The 24,646-nt window shown below is 45.9% G+C and overlaps 1 protein-coding gene and 2 long non-coding RNA genes across 10 annotated transcripts in view; all 3 read right to left on the reverse strand.

The window, feature by feature from the left end:
* Positions 1–24,646, reverse strand: part of AUTS2 (activator of transcription and developmental regulator AUTS2) — a 664,369-nt gene that overhangs the window by 522,675 nt on the left and 117,048 nt on the right. The window lies entirely within an intron of this gene.
* LOC147649590 (uncharacterized) overlaps positions 1–24,646 on the reverse strand; it is a 38,165-nt gene that overhangs the window by 8,659 nt on the left and 4,860 nt on the right. The gene's annotated exons all lie outside the window — the stretch shown is intronic.
* Positions 3,304–7,888, reverse strand: LOC147649591 (uncharacterized). The gene is made up of 2 exons (XR_015278558.1): positions 7,580–7,888; positions 3,304–7,488 (listed from the first exon to the last, which is right to left on the reverse strand). It is a non-coding gene; the product is annotated as an uncharacterized LOC147649591 (long non-coding RNA).

Here is a 24,646-nt window from a genome sequence, read left to right on the forward strand (position 1 = left end):
ATGCGTCTTTTCATCAGAACACGGAAAATTAAAGAGTTTTTAAAATTAAGGACCAAGCCTTGTGACAATGAACAGCATTTCTGTGCTCCACTAATTCCAAACACTACTTGACAGATCAAATTAGTGCATGCTAGGGGCTAAATATGAATGCCACGGTTCTGCGCCTTTTAAAAAATTATTTATGTTAAAGCACCGTGTGAATTAGCTCTATTCTATATTGCTAAAAATGGCATGTGAGTGCCCTAATTGCAGGTGATTTAAAAGTCCAGGGACAAAACTGCCATTTAATTTTGTGGTACAGTAACAACTTTATAACCTGGAGCCTTCTGAGCTTGCCACCAGAAAAGTGGAGAGAAAAAATAGAAATGAACAATAAAACCCTAAAAGAAAGGTTTAAGCCTAATTCCCAGGAGACAAGGGCAGGCAATCGTGGAATATCCACTGGAAGGGACCATCCTGTCTCACTCCTGGTTCTGCAGACACCCCAAGAATCCCAGCCTGGCCATCCCTGGCAGCTCCTGCAGCCTCAGGCTGGGACCATTCCCTGGGGAGCCTGGGCAGTGCCAGCACCCCTGGGGAAAGAACCTTCCCTGATGTGCAGAATGGTTACAGGGAAAGAGCCAGGAGCTGAATTTCAGGGTTGATCCACTCTAAACTCTCCTGTTTTCTCATCCACAACCGTTTCTCCCCTCCCCTGAACTCCCAGCAGAGCTCCATCCTCATCCTGCTCAGCACCCACACTCACCCCATCCCTGCTGGGAGCATCCCTGGGGGTGCTGGCAGCTCCTCACCAGGGCACTGCACATCTGTCACACCCACAGCCTTTCCTGGGAGTTAAAAATGGATTTTACAGTGTTTCATTAAAAATAAATCACCCACTTAAGGGGGAAAATAACCCAGTATTACCAAAGGTAAACACACCAGGAGTCTCAACTAATGTTGACACAGCACAAAACACATATCAAATATTTGTCAATGAACTTTTTAATGCAATTTACAGGAACTTTTCTCTGTGTTTTTGGGGTTTTTTTTTAATATTTTGACACTTTGTCATAGTTTATCCCTTTCCCAAAGTAGGCTCTGCTTTTAGCTGACAACTACCTTTTTTTTTTTATTTAAACCACACTATGAATGTAGTAAATTTCCAAAAATATTTCTGAAAGCATGTTATCCCTGGCATTTAACCACCAGCTTGTCACACAGCTGAGCCCTCTAACCTTGGCACTGTAACAGTAGACTTTAAGTAACCACTTGTTTTAAAGAAGAGGGGGAAAAGGGCAGATTTTTGGATGACAGAAAGATGGCATTTTTACAGTGACGAAGATTTATGATATTTAAAATGCTCAGCCAAACGACTCCAGTGTAATGACTGAAGTTCAGATGGGCATCCTGTATTTAAATGCACAGATACACTGCAGGGCAGCTACTTCTGGATGGCTTTGATGGGCTAATTTGCAATAAAAAGTAAGATTCTAAGGAAGAAGCTTGAGGAGTCAGTTGGCTGGTGTGATGTTTAAAATCCAGCTGGTATTTCAAAGCCCTGCCAGCTCCACTGATGTGCTGGCTGCCTCTGGATATGGGGCTGAGTCTTAATGCAGAAAACACCTTAAATATCTGCATGAAATGCTCCAGCCACAGCAGAGATCTGTGCAGGAGAGGCAGCTCAGCTGAGCTCCTGGGGGAAGGAAAAAAACCCTGCAAAGAGAATGGAGTTGTCTGTAACAGCTGACAGAAGTTCAGATGCAGCCAGTCAAGTGCAGCCAGTTATGATTCAGTTGTATAATAGCATTTGCACTGACAGACAAGACAATCTTTCTTACAACTGTCTGTAGCTTTTTGGCTTGAAGAATCTTGATGTTCTTATAAATTGCAACTTCCCATCACATTCAAAATGTCTATATATTTTTACAGGACACAAGGCATTTGTGTGGCATCTGTTACAAAATATATATCCCTACTGCCTTGAAAATGCATTTCAAGTCTTCATACATTAAGTCTGATTTATTCAAGCTCATGGAAGAACTATTCTGAGCAATCTGTCTGGAACACAGGATGCATGAAGAACTGGGGTGCCAGAGATTGGCTTCTGATTCTCTGCCCCTTGGCACCAGCATGGGGAAAAGTTACTTTGACCTGAAATTAATGCAAATTGAAAGTGCTGCAACCTGAACTACTCCAAGAATGTAATTCTAATCCCATTTACCTGACATCATTAATGTGTGCAGCACTGCTCATCAGTCAGTCATCCCAGTTCACTGCAGCTGCCAGAGAGCATCCCTGTTCATGGAGACGTTGCTCTTTTCAGCACAGAGCTTGAGTTTTTGCTCAGATCATCTCGAGATACTATTTGCAGATAATCTTGCAGCTGACAGAGGTCATTTCCAGGGCTGGCAAAGTGCACTAACACTCCCAGGAACACGTGCTCCTTATCCCAGTGTTTCCCATGGAATTTCCTGACCACCCTGCGCTGCTGCCAGGCACTGAGGAAAACCTCCTGGAATTCAGAGACTGAGACAGAGCTACCAAAGCCCAGAGATGCACTCAAAGAGGTTTTGTGGTTTGGTATTTCACAGTTCCCATGGGCTCCAGTGACCCTGCTGGGCCTCAGAGCCCAGGCTGGAGAAGCAGGGGATGGAGCAGGGGGAAACAGCGACCCTGAGAAACCTGAGCACCACACAGCCACACAAACACCAGGCACAGAAGCACAGCATGGCACTGTCCCAAGCTCCCTGTGCTCAGCACTCTCACCAGGTGCCTGCAGAGCCCTGGAGATGGCACAGGGCACCATGAGACAACTCTTCTACCCCCACATTGTGCCCCTTGCCCAGGTGCTTGTACATCCCTTACAAATATCCAAGAGCCACGGGTGAGCTATTTTAAATTTCTGTTGAGAGGTTTAATGCCTAATTATAGATTGTCTTCATTATTATCATCACAATTATTATTATTATTAACAATACAGACACTCATAGCTTCACACTTTCACAGAATATCCTGAGTTTGAAGGGACCCACAAGGATCGAGTCCAGTTCTTAAACCAATGGCTCACAGAGGGATCAAATCACACCCTTGGTGCTATTGGCACCTTGCAGATTCCTGCTGGCAGCAGAAGGAAAAGCTCCCAGGCAGGAATTGTCCTTCCACACAGATCCTGGAGCCTGACACGCAGCACATGGCTCTTTGCGTGTCTCCGTCCCAGGGAGCTCTTCCCAGCCAGAATCTGCAGCTCAGCCTTTCCTCCTCCTCAGAAACCACAGCCCACACTCCTTGGGCTTTTTAATAGAAAACACAGGTCCCTGGAAGTATGAAATACAGACATTTTAATTCACCCTTATCAATTTGTGGCAGAGCTGATAAAGTGTCTGGAGAGCATCAGCAAGTCAGCCAAACCACGGGGAGCTTGCACAGGAGAGGGACCCACCCTGGGACACCTTGGTGAGACACTGAGTTTTACAGGAGGAAATGCAACGTGCCTCACGTCATCAATAACATTTAACTGAGGCTGCTATTGGAGAAAAGACTTGTGTAAAAATCTCTCTTGATTTAGGACTTGGTGCAAACCATTACCTGCCTCCAGGAGATTTCAGTGTAACAATATTCTCTTTACACTGGGCAGGGTAAAAGCTGGGAATCTTTACTCAGACAAGTCTCAGTAAAGAATCAGCCCCAAGCCAGCAAAGCAGGTTGAGGTTTGAGGATGCAGAACCAAGATGAGCAGTGCCAAAAAACCCAAACCTGTGCTCTGAGGGTTGTTCTGTCCCCCTGCTCTGTGCAGGACTCCAGCAGGGACCTGAGACAGCCTCTGCCAGAGAGCTGCCCCAGAAATAGCTGGCCCCTTTCAAATTCAACTGCTATTTATTATTAATAAATCATTTTTCATATCTGGATTTTTGCCTTCAAGGGGTATCAGCAACAAGCACATATGTATTGTCAGAAGTCACTGTGTTCAACATGACACAAACATGTGCCTGAATGTGTTCCTGGTTCTGTCTTGACTGACAGCAATACATTTACCCTTTAAATAGAAATTTAACAATAACAATAATAAACCACAGCATGGATTTAAGTGGTCACTAAATCAAACATTCAGGGCAGACATTGTCAGGCAATATCCCCTTCCACACAAACTATGTTTGGGAGTTGACAAAAGCCCTACTCAGACTAATATAAGACAGTTTATTTCTCCAAATCAGACCTCAAACATATTACAAAGTGCAACCTTGCATGAAATCACCCTCAGAAACCAACGAGGTTCTTCTATGAGAGACCACAAGACATAATAAACCAAACATTAATAACCAGTCTACAAGGAACAGTATCTGTGTCATCCAGCACAGTCATTTCTCCTTTAAACCACGATAGAAGTGCCTAGATTTGTGATGTTATCCTCAGATTGCACTCACAGGGCACAAACTGAGAGCAGAGCTGGTGTTCACCTGCAGGGAGGTGAACACTGTGCTCCCATGCACAGCTCCTCCCTGGAGCCTTGGACAGACACAGGGTGAGCCAGCTGCTCCTGTTAAACCAAAGCTGTGAGTGGGAGCATCTCCTGCAGCTGCAGGCACTGGGAACACTGCTTCAGCTCCCCACAAAAGCCTTGCTCAGGTTCCCTTCCTTGCCAAAGGACAATTTTTGGTTGACACCAACAGCTCCAGAAGGATGGAGCTGCCTCCTGCTCATGTCAGGGAACGTGGGTGCAGCCCAGAGCCAGGAAAAGAATTTGGGAAACAGAGAGAACACAGCTTCAATGTTGCATTTTAATTGCAATATTTGGCAAAACTGACATCATTTTGGGTCTGGAGATGTGAATTACTGCACAGCTGCAGTGAGAGACGGAAGAAACAATCACCATGTTCCAGTATGGAAATACTTTAGGAGATAAAGAGCACAGCCAAACCTGCCTTTCACCAAATACAGAAATCAGAAGTTTTTAATAGAATTCTAAGCACTTCTTTGAGTAACTCAGATAAGTTTCAAGCCCCAGACCGCATTTATGTGTTTATGGAGAGATAAGTAGAGCACTGAAAGATGGGATTAATTTTTCATCCTGAAAGATGAAACTTTCCCCAGAACTCCTTCACAGGAGTGTGGAGCACAAGGATGGAGCACAGAGGGTGGCTGTGGCTCTACCAGAGCTTCCTGGTGGACAGGGGCTGATGAAAAGCCTCCAAGCCATGACAAGAAGCTTCTCTGGGGTCTGAGGATTTCTTTAACTCCTCCAGTTACAAGCAGAGATCTTGGTAAAACCATCAGCCCTTCAAACTTTATCCCAAGCTACTACAGCTTCAAGCACTTGGATGCTGGAGATGAACTGGTGTAATTAACTTGGATGGACACATCCAAAAGTCAGATCTATCAGCAGCCCTGAGCCCATTCCAGACTAACCCTGAACAAACCTCAGCCAGGCTGGTGCAAACACACACCCAGCCCAGCACCAAAATCACTGCTTGGCTCAGCTCTGCAGCTCTGTGTGGCAGATCCAACCCACAATTTGAGATTTCCCCACGTGAAATCAAACACCATCTCCTGTTCTGGGGGGTGAACCCAGAGCAATGCTGGAATACAGGACTGACACATTGACTCCCATCTCCCTGCAGATGCTTTCCCTGCCACCCCAGCCACATGCAGCAGGATCAAAAAGGATGCCTAGCAGAACACAGGGGCTCCTGAACAATCCTGGTGCTCTAAAATATGCGAGAGGGAGAGGGAGCAAGAGAACAAACATTTAATTTCCTTGTAAAACAGATGACTGCATTGTAATTTACTAGCAGCTGCTGGCAACAAGCACCATCCTCTCATATTCCTATTAGCCAAGCTACAGCTGATTTATTAAAGGCTCAGATACATCAAAACAAATGACTGTAACATCATTTATATTACTATTTACAGCTTCTTAATAGGGTTACACGGAGGGGCAATGCAGCACAAACTGGAATCTGGTTACAAGTCTGTCAAGCAGCAGCAGAGCATCTCTCTGTTGCTTTCTCTCTCTAGCACTGAGCTCCCCTGGATCATTTCCAACAATTACCTGGGTTTCTGGGAGGCTCAGGTGTGCAGGGGATTGCTGGTGGCAAAGCAAGTCTTCCCAAACTGCACAAATACTCAGTGAGCTGCTGCTAGTCAATATAATGCTGATTAAAAAAAAAAAAACAACAAAAAACAACCCACAAGAACAAACCAAAACACAAGAAAAACCCAAAGCAAGCTTCTGCCCAGCTGTGAGGCTCGATCAAATATTGTTTCCCGGTGAGGAATCAATGTTATCACTCCTGTGCAGAGCACACTGCTCCCACTGCTGCTCCTGGAGCCACAGGCAGCACATTTACAGACAGGCTGTGTCAAACACTGCCAGGGATCAATACCATGCCTGCCACTGAGCTGGGCCAGTGTTTCAGAGCTGTCCCTGCTGGGCTGCCTGAGCCAAGTGTCCCCAAAGCCAGAGATTCCTCAAGTCCCTGCTCGTGACAGGCAGGGAATGATGTGCCCATTAGAGAGCAGCAGCAGTTCTGGCCCCAGGGGGTGGCCATGGGCACAGCGATGCCATCCCAGCTCTCTCATGGGATCACAGAATGTTAAAGGCTTGGGATGGACCTTAAAGATCCTCTGATCCCAACCCTCTGTGCCCTGGGCAGGGACACCTCCCACTAGAGCAGGCTGCTCAAAGCCTTATCCAGCCTGGTCAGCACTGGGACATCCACAGCCTCCCTGAGCAACCTGTGCTGGAGTCCCACCACCCTCACAGGGGAGAATTTCTTCCTGATATCTGACCTAAATTCCCCCTCTTTTACTCAGTCCCCGTTGTCCCTTGTCCTGTCACTGCAGTTCCTGAAGCAAAGTCCCTCTCTGGCTCCCCTGCAGCCCGTTCAGACCCTGGCAGCTGCTGTGAGGTCTCCACACAACCTTCTCTTCTCTTCTCCAGGCTGAACTGCCCCACCTCCCTCAGCCTGTCTCCATCGGGGAGCTGCTCCAGTCCTCTCACCAACCTCATGGCCCCCTCTGCACTTGCTCCAACACTTCCATGTGTTTCCTATTTTGGGACACCAGAACTGTGCACGGGGCTCCAGCTGGGGCTGACAAGAGCAAAGGGAAGGACTGAGCCGCTCCCCTGACCTGCTGCCCACGCTCCTTTGGATGCAGCCCAGGACCCCGGTGGTTTCTGGGCTGGGATCACTCCCTGAGGGCTCAGGGTGAGGTTTTCCATCACCCATCACCCCCCAGCCCTTGTCTCTGGGCCTCTCTGCCCAGCCTCTGGCTGTGCCTGGGATGGCCCAGGTGCAGGAGCTTGCACTTGGCTTTGCTGAACTCCGTGAAGTTCACACGGTCCCACCTGTCCAGGTGCCTCTGGATCCATCCCTTCCCTCTGTGTGACTGCCCCACACAGCTCAGTGTCATCAGCAAATCTGCTGGAGGTGCCCTGGATCCCGCTGTCCTTGTCACCCACAGAGATGCTGGACTCTGATATTGCAGGATGTGGCCATGGGCAGTTCCCTGCTGGGCAGAAGATAAATTCCATCTCTTACCAATTGATTAGGAAAACAGCCACTGGGCTTTCAATTTCCTTTTCTCTGAGTCAGCACACCTAAGGTTAGTGGCACAACTTCCACAGCTGGGGAATCTCACGCCCTGATTCATGATAAAAGCCAAAACTGCTGGGACTGGCAAACAAATGTGTTTGAGATCAGCCTGAGCACCAGGCAGGAGCCATCCCAGCCCCTTCACATCCTGACTGAAATGACCTGCAGGATCCTCCCCATGCACACAGGTTTCACTCTCAGGTTTTCCCACAACACAAATGGGATCTGCAGTGGCTGCTGTGGGGAGAGAAACGCTCCAGTGGGAGCAGAGGCAGTGCTGGGACCCCCAGTCCCTCACAATCCTCGGGGATTCCATCCTCAGGGATTCCATCCTCAGGGATTCCATCCCCTGCTGACACCACACACAGCAGCTCTGCATCCACCCAGCCCTGGCAGAAACAGCCCAGCATCCTCACGAGCCATGGACTGCTCCATCTACCCAGATAATATTCTGAGCACTGACAGACTATCTCATCTAAAGACTCGGGCTGACATGACATACTTAAAAAGGATTTTTAAATTAAAAGGGAGCTTTGTATTAGGAACATAAACCCTTTATTGGAGGTGTCGATGGAGGCAAATGGAGGATTCCTTTGCTGTATAAATTACACAAGGAATTCCCAGCCCACCCCATGAATTTTGAACCAATGTGTTCAAGCCTCTGGTTTTCTCTAACCCATAAAAGCTCCGGATAGTCAAATATTATGCTTCTGCTTTTTAAATATTTCCATTTAAATGTAGATTTTGACCTTCTTGCCAATGAAATATTAATAAGAGAATAAAATATATATTACTCTTCTTCTGAGGGAGAGGTCTTCTAACACTGTCATGTTCCCCATTGGTTTTTTGAAGAGGATTTCTTCAAACCATGGTGAATTTATTCCTCATTTCTATACTTTTTTAGGCCATGACAGCTGAAAACAGAAAGGTGATCCCTTTATTTTTAACATCCCGAGGGGAGAAGGGAGAGAAATTCTTTTCCTCTAGATCAATGAAAAATAAACAAGGATGCCAAAGAAACCCCATCATTTCCAGCAAGAGGCAAAAGGCTAATTTAATTTGGAGTAACTGTGTTCCTAAAGAAGGACACAGGATAAAGATTAACTGAGATCTCCATTTCTTTATATAACTGCAGCCCATTAAATGGGATAGAGGATAAAACTCACAAATTGCCTTGCTTGTCCATCTTTATCTTCATCATTGTTCCAAGACAAATCCCCCACCCCTCACCACAACATTATCTTTCTCGCTCCTCCTTTGTCGTTAAGGGAAGGGAAAACAACCGAATCCATCACTGCAGCTCTGTTTGAAGGGGAGCAGCTCTGCTCCTGCTGATTTAAACGAGAGCCAGGCAGGACCCCAAGGATGCTCATCAGTCCTAATTACAGCTGCACCAGGAGAAATGTTCCATCAGTGCAGAGAAACATCCTCCTTTAAAGGATGCACTGTAAAAACACAGGGGATAAATGCTGTTGGCATCCAACACAACAGCCTGGAGCTCCTGCTGCTGTTCTGGGTGTTCTCACCTCAGTCCTGTCCCAGGTACCACTGCAAAGCCACCACTGGCAGGGAGGGGGACAGAAATCATCTGGTAAGCTATGGGAAGATACAGGGCAGCTGGAAAATCTAAGGCAGGATGTGCTGGGACCTTGGGAAGCTGCGGCTGCCAGATGAGAAATGTGAGGTGTGATGGAGGAGCCCCTGGCAGGGCTCTCGGTCTCCACCGAGCCATTTCTGGAGAGAGGCATAAAGCACAGAGCAGCAATCCCTCCAACTTTATTTACCAGCTCTTGCTGTTAATCCACATGCCAGTGCCTCTCTAATCTAACTTGTGCAAAGTATCAATTCCAACTTCTCGAGTATATTTTATAATTTGGTTAAATTACAGCCCTACGCCGTCAGCCCCGGGACTCTCACCACCCCTGGGGCAGGGTATAATTTACAGAGGGTGTGATTCTGAAAGGCAGCCATGAGTGTTAAATGCCCAACTTCAGCTGAATTTCAATAAGCACTGGATACACCTAATTCCCTTTGGCTCTTTTTTAAATCCTAGCACCCTTTTTTTTCAAACCACCCCCCCCCCTTTTTTTTTTAAGATGCTACCAAGGAAAGGTCAACCTAATTTGCCATAGCAGCAAGTGAAGGCAAAAGATCAGCCCATGCTGACAGGCTGTCTGAGAGGTTTCATTATAGAGCTGTTTACAGCATTTATTTCTCCTGTTGTTGCTGCTGTTTTCAGGGTCAAGGAACTGAGATCCCATTTCAGTAGCACAGATCACTGGTCTGGGAAAGAAATACTTGAATTTTACTCATTTTACTCCTCCCTCACAGGCTCGTTGACTCATATGCTGCTAAGTGCTGAGATTTTTCTGAATGACCACATGGCCCTTGGAAGTTTATACTAATGCATGTAGAGACTTCAAGCCTAAATTCCAGTGCTAACATCACCAGTTAGCTTTAGTACAACTGGGAATTTCAAGTGGAGTGTAACACCAGCTTAATTCACAACAGCAAATCAGCCAATCAAGCCAATTCATTTCAAGCTTGTTTCCTTTGGAACATAAAATTGGTTTTGGGAGGGAGAACTGCAGTAGTGTATGGTACTTTGTGAAGTTTTTCTTCACACCCTTTAATCCTCTATGGCTCACAGGGAAATGCCCTGAAGGTTTGTCCCACCCCTCAGACAAACACTCCAGCATTATTTTCACTGTATATTACCAATAATACAGGAAGTGTCCAACTGCTGCAAGGGTTTTCTCCACAGCCTCCAGCTCCCTGGGAAGGGCAGGTGCAGGGTCAAGGACACTTGAGGCTGTCCCCAAGCCAGGAGATGTGGGTGAGCACTCACCTGAGTGCCCAGGGTGGAAAGAACTGCCCTGCCAAAGCTCTCGAGACACTTCACAACCTCAGCTCCAGCACAAGGAATGGAGAAGTGGCTTTGGCTCGATTTCTGACAATCCAGAGAGGACAAGAGTCAGAGCAAGCAAAGGGAGTGCAACTGCATGGCCAAGAGCCAAGCCTCAGAGATAAAAGACAGTAAAGGAAGACCTTCAGTCACAGCCCAAAGTTCAGCTGACAATAGCATTTCTCTTCCAGCAGCAGGAAAAGAACCTTCACGTCAAGCAAAGCACATCCTCTGCCTCAAAAGACTGCTAAAAAGGTCAAGAGATTTTGTGTCTCCCAGCTATGCGATGAGAGATGTGCCACAAACGCGTTTGTTTCATATTGCTTTTGTCAGGTGATGGCAATATTCACATGTGATGAGCAGGTCTGCAGGCAGTGCAGTCACACATTCACATCTCCCAGCACACAGGGAGAACCATCCCTGCTCAGCTGAGGGGATTGCAGGGTGGAAAGTGCCCCAGGAGAGCGCTGTGAGAGTTATCTGACCATTTGTGATGCACCTACATAATGTTTTGTGTGAACACAAATGGGTTTTTAGACTTTCTAAAGGCCTTTTTGCATGACCAAAACTTCTTGCTGCCACACTCGCCCAACCAGTAATTCTTTGTGTTATCAAAAGTAATAAAAAAAGGAACAAACTCTACAAATTACTTCAAAGTGTGGTGGTTTTTAATCTCCCCTTTTAAAGCACTTCCAGGCTAAATACAGAAACAGCTTCCAAGAAAACATACACAGCATCCCTGACAGAGTTAAAAAGCAAAATCCTTTTCATGCTCATGCACAAGCTGCTGTGACATCAGCACACTGCCTTAGAGACACTGCCCCAGCACAAGATACAAGAGAGAAAAGCGACAATAAACCTTTTCCTCCCACTCTGCTCTCCTCAGCCATGACCCCAGAGAATCCATTTTCAGGTAAGAGTCCTCAGAGGCTCTCCTGGATTTCCATTCTGGATCTCTTTCTCCACTTAAACAACAAGCAAGAAAAACTCTCAACCCAATTTATCCAAGTGTCTTCAGCAATATCCTTTACAGACTTTCCAAGAGCCACTGGCAGTAGTTAAGCTGGTGCTGTTTAACTTGGACATCTGTCCACCCAGGCTGGGATGACCAGCTCAGTTTCCATCAGTGGGTAGCAATCAAATAATAATTACTTTGGGTTGCTACAGACTGGATCTGGATTTGAGTGAATGATTTCAGAGCACTGGAATCCATTACCAATAACCCAAACCAGCTGGGCTCTCGTCTCCATTACAAAGAAAGCAGCAACAATTCCAAACATTAATTCAGACACTAAGTACTAGCTGGATCCCCAGTCCTTGGGAGCAGTGGCATGTATTTTGACATAATTACCTCAAGATGGAAGTGAGAGGGACATCCTACAGAGAACGGTTCAGAATTTACATTCTGTGCCACATTTAACTCTCTGGAGTTATATGGAAAAGGTTTGTATTCAATAAAAAGCTCCATTTAACATTATTTCCTTTGCAAAAGCAAGCTGGATAATGCTGGTGGAAAGCAGGATTTTGCAAATGCAGGCTGCAGTCCCCCAGCAAAGGGGAAGGCAGCAGAAGAGCAGGAACTGCCTTTCCTGAAACAAGTTAGGCTGTGCAACAAATTGGTACATCCAAATAAACAAATCCCTGAATCTGCTCCATTTGCCTCCACGAAACAAATGAGTCAGTGCTGACTAATTGTATTAGAATATGGGAAGCTTGTAATAGGCTTACAAACCATGTGTTTACAGGCTCCTCACTGCTCAGGGCTGGCTGGGATGGCAAAGAAGTGACAAGAGAAACACTCTGGAGTCAAAATCTTAGCAGGTATGTCCTGGAACTGAAAGCAGCCTGCAATTCACACCAAGATGGGGTATGAGAAATGGGGCAGAAGTGAAGGAAAAGGAGCTGCAGTGAGGCACTGTCCCTCCCCAGTGAAGCACTGAACAGCCCTGAGCCAGCAGGAGGGTGCAGGACCAGGACACATCCCTGAGAGAGAACAGGGCACCTGCATTCTCCTCTCAGATCCACTGGGGCAGAGGCATTCAGGGAAGCTCTGTCCTCAAGGATTTTGGGGTCTTGGGCACTCCAGGCTGTGACAGGCTCTCCTGAGTCCTGTTCATGGGAGCAGAGAACCTCTGGAGTGAAAACACCACAATCCCATGAACTCAGTGTCCTTTATCTCCAAAGGCACGACACCTCCTGTTTCATCTCCTGCACACCAGCTGCCTTTCCTCTCACACCAAGGCTTCACCACCAGCCAAAGAGGGACTGGGGAGCAGGCTCTGCCTTCCAGGGCTTGCACCTCTGTTCCCCGAGGCTGTGGATCCCCACAGTGTCACCATTACGAGTTTTGCTCTTCTCACAGTTGCTTCTGCACCCTCCAAGGCAGCCCCGACCCTGGCAGGAGCATCCCTGCCTGTCTCAGATCTGCATGAAGCTGGGAATTCCCATTTGTGCAGCATAACCAAGGCTCTGCCTAAAGTAGCAGACACAATGTCTCAAAACCTTCCAATCATGCAGCTGGGGAAACCCTCTCCCTCTGAAATTATCAAATAATGGAGAGAGCAAGACAGAAAGAACAGGGGTGGGGTGGAGTGGAGAATATCTATGGCCTTCTGCACCCAATTCTGTCACTCTGACATTTCTTTCAAATACAATTATTTAAAGCCTCGTGATGGCAAAGCTGAGGAAAGGGACTAATAGAGGTTTGCACGGTGCCTCTCCATCAGGCAGTTCAATAAATCCTGGCAGTGGTGTGATTTGTGTTGGGAGAATGAGCTTTTCAAGAGCAGAACTATCACTTTACACCGTCAATAATCTCACTGTCAAAAACTCCCTGAGTAACCTGACCAACACTTCAGAAGCTTAATTTATAGATGTGCTATTTGCCTTCAAGGTATTTTATGCAGCTAAATAATGGGAGTGGAGATTATTCCAAGCTGCTCTGCAGCTTTCACACATTGAAGAACATGCAGGAGGACAAATTTTCTATTAGCTCAGGGATGCAGCTACAACAAAGGACACCAGGCAGAGACCCTGGGCAGGCACCAAATGTGACAGTGCCATTGCATCCCACGCTGCTGAGAACCCCAGGCTGTTCCAACCAAGAGCAACAACAATTTCCTTGCCCTGGAGCAGGGTAAACCTATTACAGCACCAGCAGCCATGAGTATTTGCACACACTTCTGGTTCAAATGAGTCAGAGAGAAAAGCCAAGCTTATCTTCTGAAGTAATCTCCAAAAAATCACAGCAATTTGGTAGAAGAGTAGCATTAGAACATCTTCAAATATGTATTTTAAATTTTTAAAAATAATTAATTCCAAATAATCTTTAATCTCTCTGCTTGAATTCCAGCATATGAAATGGAAAGTTCTGTGATCATGGCCTTGTTAATGAGCACTTAGAGGAAAATGGGTGTTTGAATCCTTTGTTTCCAGTAGAAGTGGATTCAAATGTGTAAATTCAGTTTGGATAGACAGTTCAGCTCAGTACCACATGAAATTATTTTTGTTTTGTCTAATTAACTGAAAAGCATGTTTTGGCCCTAGTTCATGTGCTTAGCAACATAGGTCTGTAATTTAACTCAGATTCAATAAAGCCTTAAATCTAGATAACCAACATCAAGATTTTCACAGCTAACATTTTTCTGAAATCAAATTCAGACTAGTTCCTGCAATGGTTATGTTTGACATTTGATCTTACTTTAAATACAGAATACAACTGTTGTCACCCTGGAGCTGACAGTAGGGTTAACTCTGCTGGGAACCAGCAAACAGAAACAGGGTGCACCCAGCGTTGCATGGGATGCATTGCTGCTGCTGCACCACAGCTGAAGAGCCTCCAAAACTTTTTCACCCCATGAATAATAATAATTCTCATGGCCAGCTTCGAGAAGGAGTTAGGACTCTACAAATGAATTTAATCACAAAGCATCACCAAGATGTGTCCTCATTCACAAACTGCCACCAGCCACACCAAGAGCCTTTGGATTACAGAGAAAAACGAGATGTGCTTTCTTTTCTTCTCTATAAGAAGGCTCCAGCTGTGGCTGCCAAACTGGTGAATGCTGATTTTACAGCACAGAGAACAGAGCAGGGTCAGCCCCACGTCCCTCTCCTGTCACAGAGTTTGCTTTGGACTCATCCTTTGGCTGCAGAACCCAGAGCTTCTCACAGGCAATAACAGACTAATCACTTAATTCACTGCTCAGAGCAACGATTGTTGTTGCTGTTTGATTCTGGTATTTTTAGGAAGAGGTAATCCTGGATATTTGCATCTCATTTCCCAGAATGCCCTAGGGCTTTTCCAGCAGTTGGAATCTTACAGGATAAACATCTTCCCCTGATTGTAATTGCATTATTAAATATGATTGCTCTCCTCTTCCTTGCATTTTTTTTTTTAAAGCAGCAACAAAGAACACTGTGAGCAGGAGCCCTGTTGACAGCATGGAGGAGAACAACAGAGACAGGCAGGAGTATTTCACCTTTAAATTCCAGATGCAAAAAAGACTTCTGAGCCAGGGAGTCTCACACCAGCACACAAAACCTTAGTCTTCTAAATTACTGCAACCATAGGAAACCTTCAGCTATCAAAACTGGGGCCACTACAAATAACTATTTCCTTTTCAAAACACATTGCAATAGCTCTGAGGAATCCTGTCAGAGATCAGGGTTGTGTTACTGTAAATCCTATAGACACAAATAACCTTAATCATGGAAAAGTCACACAGTGTAGCTGCAGTCAGGGAAAGGGCAGGTTCTGGAGGAGCCTGACAAGCTCCTGGACCCACATGAATGTGCTGCTCAGTTCTAAAATTACACTAAACACTTTCTTACACCTAAAACACAGCAATTAACTCAGACTCTGCATGCTCCACTGACTGGGCTGCCTCAATTCCTTTCCCTCTGGAAAGTTCCTCTTCTTTATGCCTCACTCCCCCTTTCACAGCCAAGGCTGCCAGTTTGTTAAAATCACAAGAAATGAGAATGCTGACTGCCTGCTCTCAGCAATAACTGGTACCAGGCCCACTTCCTGCATTAAAACAAACAAACAAATCCAACAAGCAAAACACAAACAAACAAAAGCAAAACCAAAGAACAGCAAAAGATAATTCAGTGTGCACGCACGTTGCTTCGCTGTAAATCCTGCTGATGAGGGAAAAAGAAGAATAAATAATGCATATAAATCATATTTGAGAAGTTGTGACAGCCTAGTGACATTCCCTCTGACTGAAAAAGGAGAAACAGACTTGTGGGAAATAAAGAGAAAATGAAGAAGAGGTGAGGGAGTACAGGCAGGTCAGTCTCACCTCTGTGAGACACACCCTCCAGGAAACCATGGCACCTGGGCCAGGGCAGTGCCAGGCACAAGAACAGGCAGGTGGAGCATGGATGGAGGAGAAGGACTTCAGGGTATTGATGGACAGAAATTCAAGATGCCCTGGCCACGTGCTGGCACCCAGAAACCCCCTGTGCCCTGGGCTGGTCCCCCAGCATGGGCAGCACGGGGGATGGAGTGAGAGCATCTTCAAGATCCTCTCCAGTCCAAGGCATTCTGTGACTTTATCTTACAGAGAAGTTACACAGCCATGACAAAATATACAAAATCTAAGTATGAATGCGTTTCTGCCTTACTTGTGTATTTTTGGAAGTGAAACAGACTTTCTGATGAGAAAACGTGACAGAGTAGGAATTTTCATCTCTTTAAAAGAGGTAAAACAGCTCCTCCTGCACTTCACAGGATTTCTTCAGGTACATGAAGAGTTTGGTTCCTGGGAACTCTTAGGCTTAACTTAGGAAAGCCCAACTCCTACACAAGCTGCTCTATTTTGAGCCTGCTCAGCAATACTGTGCATGCCACGGTTATATTGCTATTGCACAAATATTTAGAGTTACATGCACACATACATAGCAAAACATGCACATTCAGACTGTGCTTTATGCACAATCCTGGCCTTGGTTATTTATGTGTCTTCCCATTCAGCATTAAGCTAATTCCCTGCAGAAACCCAGCTGGATTGGGGGCAGGAGGAGAACGTGCCACAGCAAACTGCACGCTCTAAGTAGCAGTTAAACTGCTTGAGACCACTTTTCTGCTTTCAAGAGCCTCTGCTCAAGTGTTTTCACCAGGCTTTCCATGTCTAACAGCCTCATGACATGGGAATCAGTAATGCTTCCTCAGTGTGCTTTAAAAAAGAAAAAAAAAGTTAAACATCTCTAAAGCAAGGCCTCCCATCCAGCAGATGGTCAAACCTCTTGAGTGTCAAACTCCTCCTGTGGCAGGCAGCCCAATTAAAGGGATGTTTATAGCAGCATGCCTCTCTCCTCTGTGCCCTGCCTCCCCCTCCAGCACCAATGTCCCAAAGGGTAATTGCTCAGCACACAATTACAAACACCAGTCTGCAGTGGCTCTTCCTCCCCAGTCTCTAACTGGGGCAAACTATGATGATGGTTAATCTAACTGCTGGGCCTCGATGAGGAAAACTGTTAGAAAGAGAAGAGCTTAGAGAAAACGTGAAAATCTTCAGCTAACTAGCTCCAGTTTTGATTAGGATCATTGTGTTTTAGGTTCTTGAGCTGCAGCAAAGGTCGTTTCCAAAAGACCAAAAAGCAGGCGTGGCAAATAAAGAGCAAAAGAGAAATCATTGTATTCTAGAGGTGTGCCAGCACTGAAGTTGGATGTGCTGCAGTGTAAGAGAGTGCCTAGGACAAGTCTAAGCCACCACACCAGCCAGGCCTCACAAAATCAGCAGCAGCCCCATTTCCCAAGTCCAGGAGCAGCCAGAGGCAGCCTGGGCTGGGAGCAGCAGGACAGCAGCAGTGCCCATGTCTGAGCTGGGGCAGTGCTGCTGTGAGAGCTGATCAGGACAGCCCAGAGAGGGGCTTTTGGGCAGCCCTGACCTGTCCAGTGCTCCCTGAGGAGCCAGGACCATCTCTTCCTCACACCATGTGGGGTGTGTGTGGTCACTCCAGCCACACAGAGCTTTGGGGCATGAGGTCAGTGGAGACAGAAGGGTTGGTGAGCCCTGTTCCACTGTTTGCTCAGTGTCTCCAATTCTTTCTCCAGCCTACAGGAGCTGCTTCTGTCCCTGATGTAAAGAGGAGAAGTGGTAGTACAGAGCTTCAAAACTGCCCAGGAACCCCACAGCAAGTCCCACAGACTTGAACTTCATGTCTCGACACCCTCCTGAGTGAGAACACCCCCTCAGCTCAGTTCTAGGTGTGCTTCTGGAGGGTGACAGCTTTTGTACTGTCACGACAGAGGATGGTCAGGCTGCTTTTGAACAGGTCTGAGGTACAAAGCAACACCACTTCTTCCCATCCAGCACCTGACAGCCCCAAAAACAACAGTTCACAAAGAGACACAGCTCTAATGCCCAAGAGAGGATTGCTGAGAAAGGCAATCAGACACTAACAAAAACATAATCCTCTTCATCCCCAAGTGCGTGTTTCTGGGATGATTTACTGCATTATGCTAAAGGGAATCACACTCAGAGGCTGAAGGCTCCAAGCCAGAGCATTCCACACACAGCAGCTCTTTTGATGCTGCTGCAGAAGGAAGGGACTCTTTCCTCCCTGCTGCTCACAGGAACTTTGGCAGCACAGGCAGGTTTGAGAGACCTGGCCTCGTTCTTTGGGGCTGCTGGATCCAGCAGTTGAAAGCAGATAACGAGGAATGGCTGGTTATTTTAAACTGGCTGCAGCCTGTACTCCAGCAAGGAAAATGACTGATGGAAGAGCTTCCTTCCTCCTACTACTCTGTGATGTTGCTGGGGGTTAATATTTGCTACTGAGACAGAGCCAGTGATACCTTGTGGGTGGAAGAACTGTAACACTTAGAGGCTAGAATAAAAAACTACACTCCTCATGAAATGAGTTTCATTCCCAGCTCAACATCAATTTATTCTACTAGAAAAAAAAACCTGACTGATCAGTTTAGAGCAGAGTCTTCATCAGAAGCTCAATTTATGACTACAGGCTTTACCAGTGTCAGTCTGTAGGTTTCCAGGTGAAATTACAGTTAAATACACAGTGGCAGAATTAGCTGTGAGTTTCTTAAGTGTTTTGGAAACCACAGCCTCAATTTAAGTGCAGAGCTGTTCTTGTTATTACTATCAAAATTGAAGCATCCATTTAATGTGTGGGATATGCTAAAAAGGAGTGACAGGTGATTGCTGCCTATCAGAAAGACTAAAGGCAAAGGATAACATTTTCTAATCAGGAGGATTAAATGCACCACATCACCATGCCAGGTATTAGCTATTTTTTGGCCACTTACAGAGCAGAGCAGCTTATTGTGTGCCTCAAACCCCAGCATCACAGAAAGCTGTTTCAATCAGCATTACATTCTCCAGTTGAGAGGCTCTCCTAAAAGCTGTTAAGGGTAAGTTTGAAACAAGGCTTTGAAAACGTGCAGAAGTCAACCCATTTCCACCCTCATCTTGCTCTTTTGGCCATGTTGATCAGTGTGATGGGATTTCATACCCCAGCCTGGAGCTGAGGTGAGAGAACCGTGGAGCTGGAACTCAGTTCTGCAGGTTCAGTCTCCTCTGAACGTGTTCACCCTGCATGAAGCTTTTCATAATTTCTAAAACCTTCAACTTACACAGGAGGATCAAAAGACAGACAGAAAGAGAATCCAGTCTCCACTACCCTGCATACCTTTCCTCTAGACAGATGAGCTCCACCCAACACATCTTTTATGAGGGAAGCAGGAAAAAGAGGTAGGATATACTTTAATCAGTGTGGGTGCATGGAGAACATTTCAGCAGGTGCATTTCCAGCTTTCTCCACTGCCATCTCCCATTCTGAACAGCAGCAGCCTCCCTGAGATCTGCAAAAGTGAGCCATAAACCTCATGAGACGCAATTCCCCTTGGGAGATCCAGCACCTCCAGCTTTGCTCCGAGCCAGAGGCGCTGCAGGAACAATTCCCTGTGGGACTGAACATCCCTCCCCTGCTGGAAAGCACAAGTGCAGACACACAGAAAGGAGTGGGAGGTGGAAGACGGGGGATGAAGCCCAAACTTTTTCATCCTTGAAGGAAGATGCACATTTCTGTGTTTGAAAGGGGCTGTGGGAGAAGGTGGGCAGGACTCTAATTGCATCCAGATTGTTTTGTCCTTCCCCACTTCATCTCTCTGGCAGGTCTGACTGTCAGCACCCTCAGCCTTCCAGCCCTAATTGTGGTCCTTACACACACACCCCCAGATCTAACTTGACACAATGCTGGGTAATTGGCACCTCAAGAGAGCAGGGAGAGATGGACACTGAATGTGAATTACCTCCTGCACCTGCAGCAGCGAGCTCCTCCGAGACAGAGGCTGGAGTCACTGGCAGGGAGCTTGCCCTGTGCCCAGGGACACACTGGCAGGTTTGCAGACAAAATGACGACTCAATTTTTCACTGCTGCCATTCTAAAGGTCCTAAACCTAAATATTCCCTGACAGGAAAAAGAAGGCCAAAACGAAAGCTGAGAATTAGGCCTGGGCAAGAGAAAGGGGCTGTAGAGGTATTTAATAGAGGAGTTTAGACTGTAAGCAAAAAAAAAAAGAATCACAAAATTCTCTCTCTGCCTCCTTGAAGGAGCTCACACTGTGCCTGTGCATTTCTGTTGGCTGTCAAATGGAAAAATGCAAGTGGGACATTCAGCCCTTGAATCAATGTTTATTCTATAAGGTCAGCACCAGAAAAACAGGTTTCAGTCTCAGGTGTAGGAAAAGACTCTGAATAGCTGCCTACAAACAACAGCACCACATCTGCACTTTCCCCACACTTCCCATCCTTCCAGCCTTTACTGCAGAACTGACTCAGCCCTGCAGAGGCTCAGGGAGGTACCCAGACATGCTCCAGCCACACCAGTGAGCTTCCAGCAGACCCACAGAAGCAAAACCAGTATATCTCAGTCCCTGATTCCTCATTCTGGGGAAGATATTCCCCACAAAGTGAAGCTGAACAGTAAGGTAATGGAAGCAGCACTCTGCACCTCCCCACAGCTGTCTGTACTCTCTTTTCTCATGCAGTTTTGCTGGCAACAGGATAGCAGTGGGGACTGCTTTGGCCAGGGACAGACCCACGAGAAGCCTCACCAAGGAGATGGTGCCTAAACCCCCTCAGGTGCACAAAACAGAGTTTTCACATTGCTAAACCACTTTCTTAAGGAGAAACATGACACAAAAAGACAAAGAAATCAAAAGCCACCTCTGGCACAAGAAAAGCAACATCTGTTTCACTCTCCCCCCACGATGGTGAGGAGGAGGAGGAGGAGGTGAAGAGCACCAGAGGTTTCAGACATTCCTCTGACACGATTCTCCCACCTGTGTTCACAGCCCAAGCTCCCCAAAAGCTCCAGGGAATAGGTGAGGGTTCTGGCAGCGTTTTACACAGGGAGAAGCAGCAGAGTGAGACCAAATGATGCCCCTGATGTCACACAGGAAGCCTGTGGTGAAGGAGGGAACTGAGCACATCTGGCTAACATCAGCTCCAGAGGTCAGCACGGGGAAGGTAATGGAGATGCCTCCATGCCAGAAGCTGATTTTATAAAGCAAACATCACACAGAAATTGGAAAAAAAATCACTGCAGTGAATCACACTCACTCAGTATTCAGAGACACGCTCACGTTACAACCACAAGCACTTATTTAATTAGAAAAATGATCTAATTGAGATGCATCCAAAATTGCCTCTGATACAACACAAGCAATAACATACGTAGCTAAGGAAATATGTAGGTTATGAAGGTGGCTGGGTCTGTGTGTGTGAGGGAAGGAACAAGGGTAAATTGTCAGACTTGCTCAGCAGTAACACTGAATACATTTATTAAAGACAATCAAATTTTACAAGGCACTGAAGTGATAAGACTGTAGCAGTGGAAAGTGCAAGCAGCAATAAATATCTTGTAAACACAGAGGTCACAGGCCCAGGTGCCTATGAGCATGGGGAGGGTGGCTTACTGTAAAGCAGGATGCTTCAGTGCCTGAGCACTGAGCTCTCTTTTCTTGGAGAAGGGGTGAAACAAGACAGGATGGATTATTATTTAATTTATTGCAATAAATCAGGAGTCAAAGCAATTCAAAGGAATTTGTACCTTATCACTATGTACAGAAAAATCAAACCTCTATCATTTCAGATCTAAATACAATTACAGGAACAAAATAGCTTTATGTTTAAACCATCTAACTGAGCCTGACAGATGGATACTGTTTATATCCATTTGTATTTATTGAACATAGTAAAAGACTGCAGCTGTTCTGTCAACACCTAGCTGCTTCCAGGGTGTTTGGAGCTGTATATAAATGCAACAGAATTTTATGGATAAATATATTCCACGGAAGGAACACGGTGAAGATGCTGCGATATAACACATATTTATATTAACAACCATAATACCTCGGACTGGTTCCTATTCATCTTTAAGAACTTCACCAAAGCGTGGCTACAGCACACTTCGTGTGTGCTCTCACCCTGCAGACTCTGAATTAAAGCTGGGAGATGAAGTGCTGCCCAAGGATGCCACAGGAGCTCGGTGTGAGCGCTGGGATTAAGGCAGGCCTAGGGCTGCAGGCTTTGTCCCCTCCCTGCCTGTGTGCACAGCACCCAGAGCCAGCTCAGGGAACACCCCAAACTCCCCTCCTGCTTTAATTTCACCCTGTGGGGCACCCTGAGCCCTGGCCATGCTGTCCATCACCAACCCTGACTAGCAAAGAGCATTCCAGAGGGCTTATAATCTATTTTCAAATGCACTTCTCACATTCAAATGTATCAGAAAGTCCATGGAATTTTGATTATTAAGGGCCAGACTCCATGAAGAAAATGCAGCTTGGGCACACCTGTGAATTTTAGCAGTGGTTCTTCCATTACACTTTATAATATAATAATTACATTATTACATTTGTAATCTGCCATAGGAATTCCTGCAGAACCTCTGGCTGACAGTGATTTGAACCTGTTCCCACCAGAGCATCAGAAAGAACCCTGAAATTAGTGGAAACACAATCCCACAGCTCTCCAGCGAGGTTTTGCATACACACAAATAACTGCTCCTCATGTAAAGCTTTCAATGCCACTGAACCCTCTCAGCCCCACGGCTTTTCCTGGGGTTTCTCCTGCTCCCAGCCCTGGGACACGCTGGACTCTCAGCAGTGTGAGAAATAACTGCACCATGTGGCTCAGCTCCAGCTACTTTTATCTTTTAAATTTCCCAGATAACTGGAGTGTGCCCCATCGTGGTCTGTGTTTGCAGAATGACAGAAATGGGTGACATTGGTTGGGGAAAAAAAATGGATTTTAAACTGAAGGCTGCACAGGGATGGGAGGTGAAACAATCTGAGGATAAGATTTTTGTTGGAGTCCTCTGGAGGCAGCTATTTTAAGTTTCTGAGGCTCCTACAAAGGATTTCGGTGCAGGAAATGGAGCATTTTTCCTGCTGTGGATTGCTCCCTCACCTACATAGTCCCTACACCCCAGGCTGTCAAAGTGCTGTGTAACCTACTTTAATGCTTTTCAAAAAACAGAAACAAATTTTATGGAGCTCTCTGGACAGGAGGAATGGAAAGATTTTACTGGGAGAGAAGAGCTGATAATCTGGCAATGAGAAAGATGCTGGAACACACTAGAAAACAGATCAGAAATGAAATATGACTTATCTGGAAGCAAGTACACGGGTAGAAATGGGGAGGAGTTGTATGTGGGGGGAAATCCAACCTCCATTCTGCCTGAATTGCTGAACTATCCGTCATTTCTAGGCAGTGTGAAATCACAATTTTTAAAATCATCATCTGGTGATGAGGAGAACTTGCTAACCCTTTATATGAAGCCCAGAGTTATACAGTTATATAGCAGTGCAGAAGAGAATCTGGGAAATGTGAAAGCTACAACTTGAGGCATCAGGCATAGCAAGTCTTAGAGCACCTTTGGAAAATAATTTGGAACAAAACAAATCAACAAAGACCCTTGAAGTTGTTTGTTTCTGCTCTAAGTTCTGAAAATAACAAACAAGGTGTCTGTACAGAGGTTCCAGCCAACAGCTGCCATTAACATACATAAATCTTCCGTTCAAAGGAAGCCTCCAGCAGTCAGTTTTTCTGTCTTAATTTGATTCTTTTGACTTTTTCATCCTGTCTGTTTTCATCTTCTCTCATTAAAAGGATTTTTTAAGAAAAGATTTTTTTAAAAAAAAAGCCAAACATGGCTAATTATTTTAATGAGCTACCAAAAAAACCATAGTTGCTTTCTACTCTGAATATAAGCAAATGTCAACATTGCATGGGGAGCAGAGGCAGCACAGCATCTTATTACTATACCATCAGCTCCTATATTTGATTAATGAAGACTCACAGGACTAATTTTACGCTGCTTCATTAAAAGCCTGGGGCAATTAGCACAAAGGTTAGACTACTACATTATTAAAATGTTATTCTTTTTAAACAAAATAATTTGCTTCTTTTCCTTTCCCTTTGAAAAAAAGCAAAAAAAGCACACACTAGATAGACAAAAGAAATTTCTTTTTCACCTTCTTATGTAGAGAAACATGAATTGCTAAATCTCATCAAGGATTTTAACAAAGCAGCTGCCCAGTCTCTACAGAAGGGCAAAGGCAGCACACAAAGGGAAGAAACAGCCTTCCTGCTCAGAGCACAGGGTGGTGATAAACTTAAAATTCAGCCAGCACCTGGAGGGAGGGGGAGCCATCGCTCATTCCAAACAGCACATCCATTCCTCACACAACTAAACCTGTCTCGCAAACCTCTCCAAATGATGATCAAAGGTAAAAGCTCATACAGGCAACACTGCAAGGGCTGAAATGTGCATCTTAAAAAGGCATCTCCTGTTGTTTGAGGCTTCACTGAGAGAGCAGAGCGAGAGCTGCTGATTCTGTGTCCTGCTGGACAGCACAACAGAGCAAGGGTCAAACCACTTCACCCTTCCCTGCTCCGCTTCTCCTCTCCTTCCTCGGGTCAGCAGCTCTCCCAAACCCGGCTTCCTCCGCTGCAGCCCCAGCAACGGAATAAAAACATAAAAAAGCAGCAGCCCTGAGGAACAGACTTGATGAAAAAGAAAAGCTAACTGCCAGACACCGCTCCAGTCTGCTGCAGAGCCGCTTGGCACGGGGGAGGACTTGCCAAGACGTGCGCTCTGCCTTGCGGCGGCTGCTGGCACTCGAGGGGTTAAA

The sequence above is a fragment of the Cyanistes caeruleus genome, chromosome 21, assembly GCF_971803275.1.
Source record: "Cyanistes caeruleus chromosome 21, bCyaCae1.hap1.1, whole genome shotgun sequence".
Taxonomy (NCBI): Eukaryota; Metazoa; Chordata; class Aves; order Passeriformes; family Paridae; genus Cyanistes; species Cyanistes caeruleus.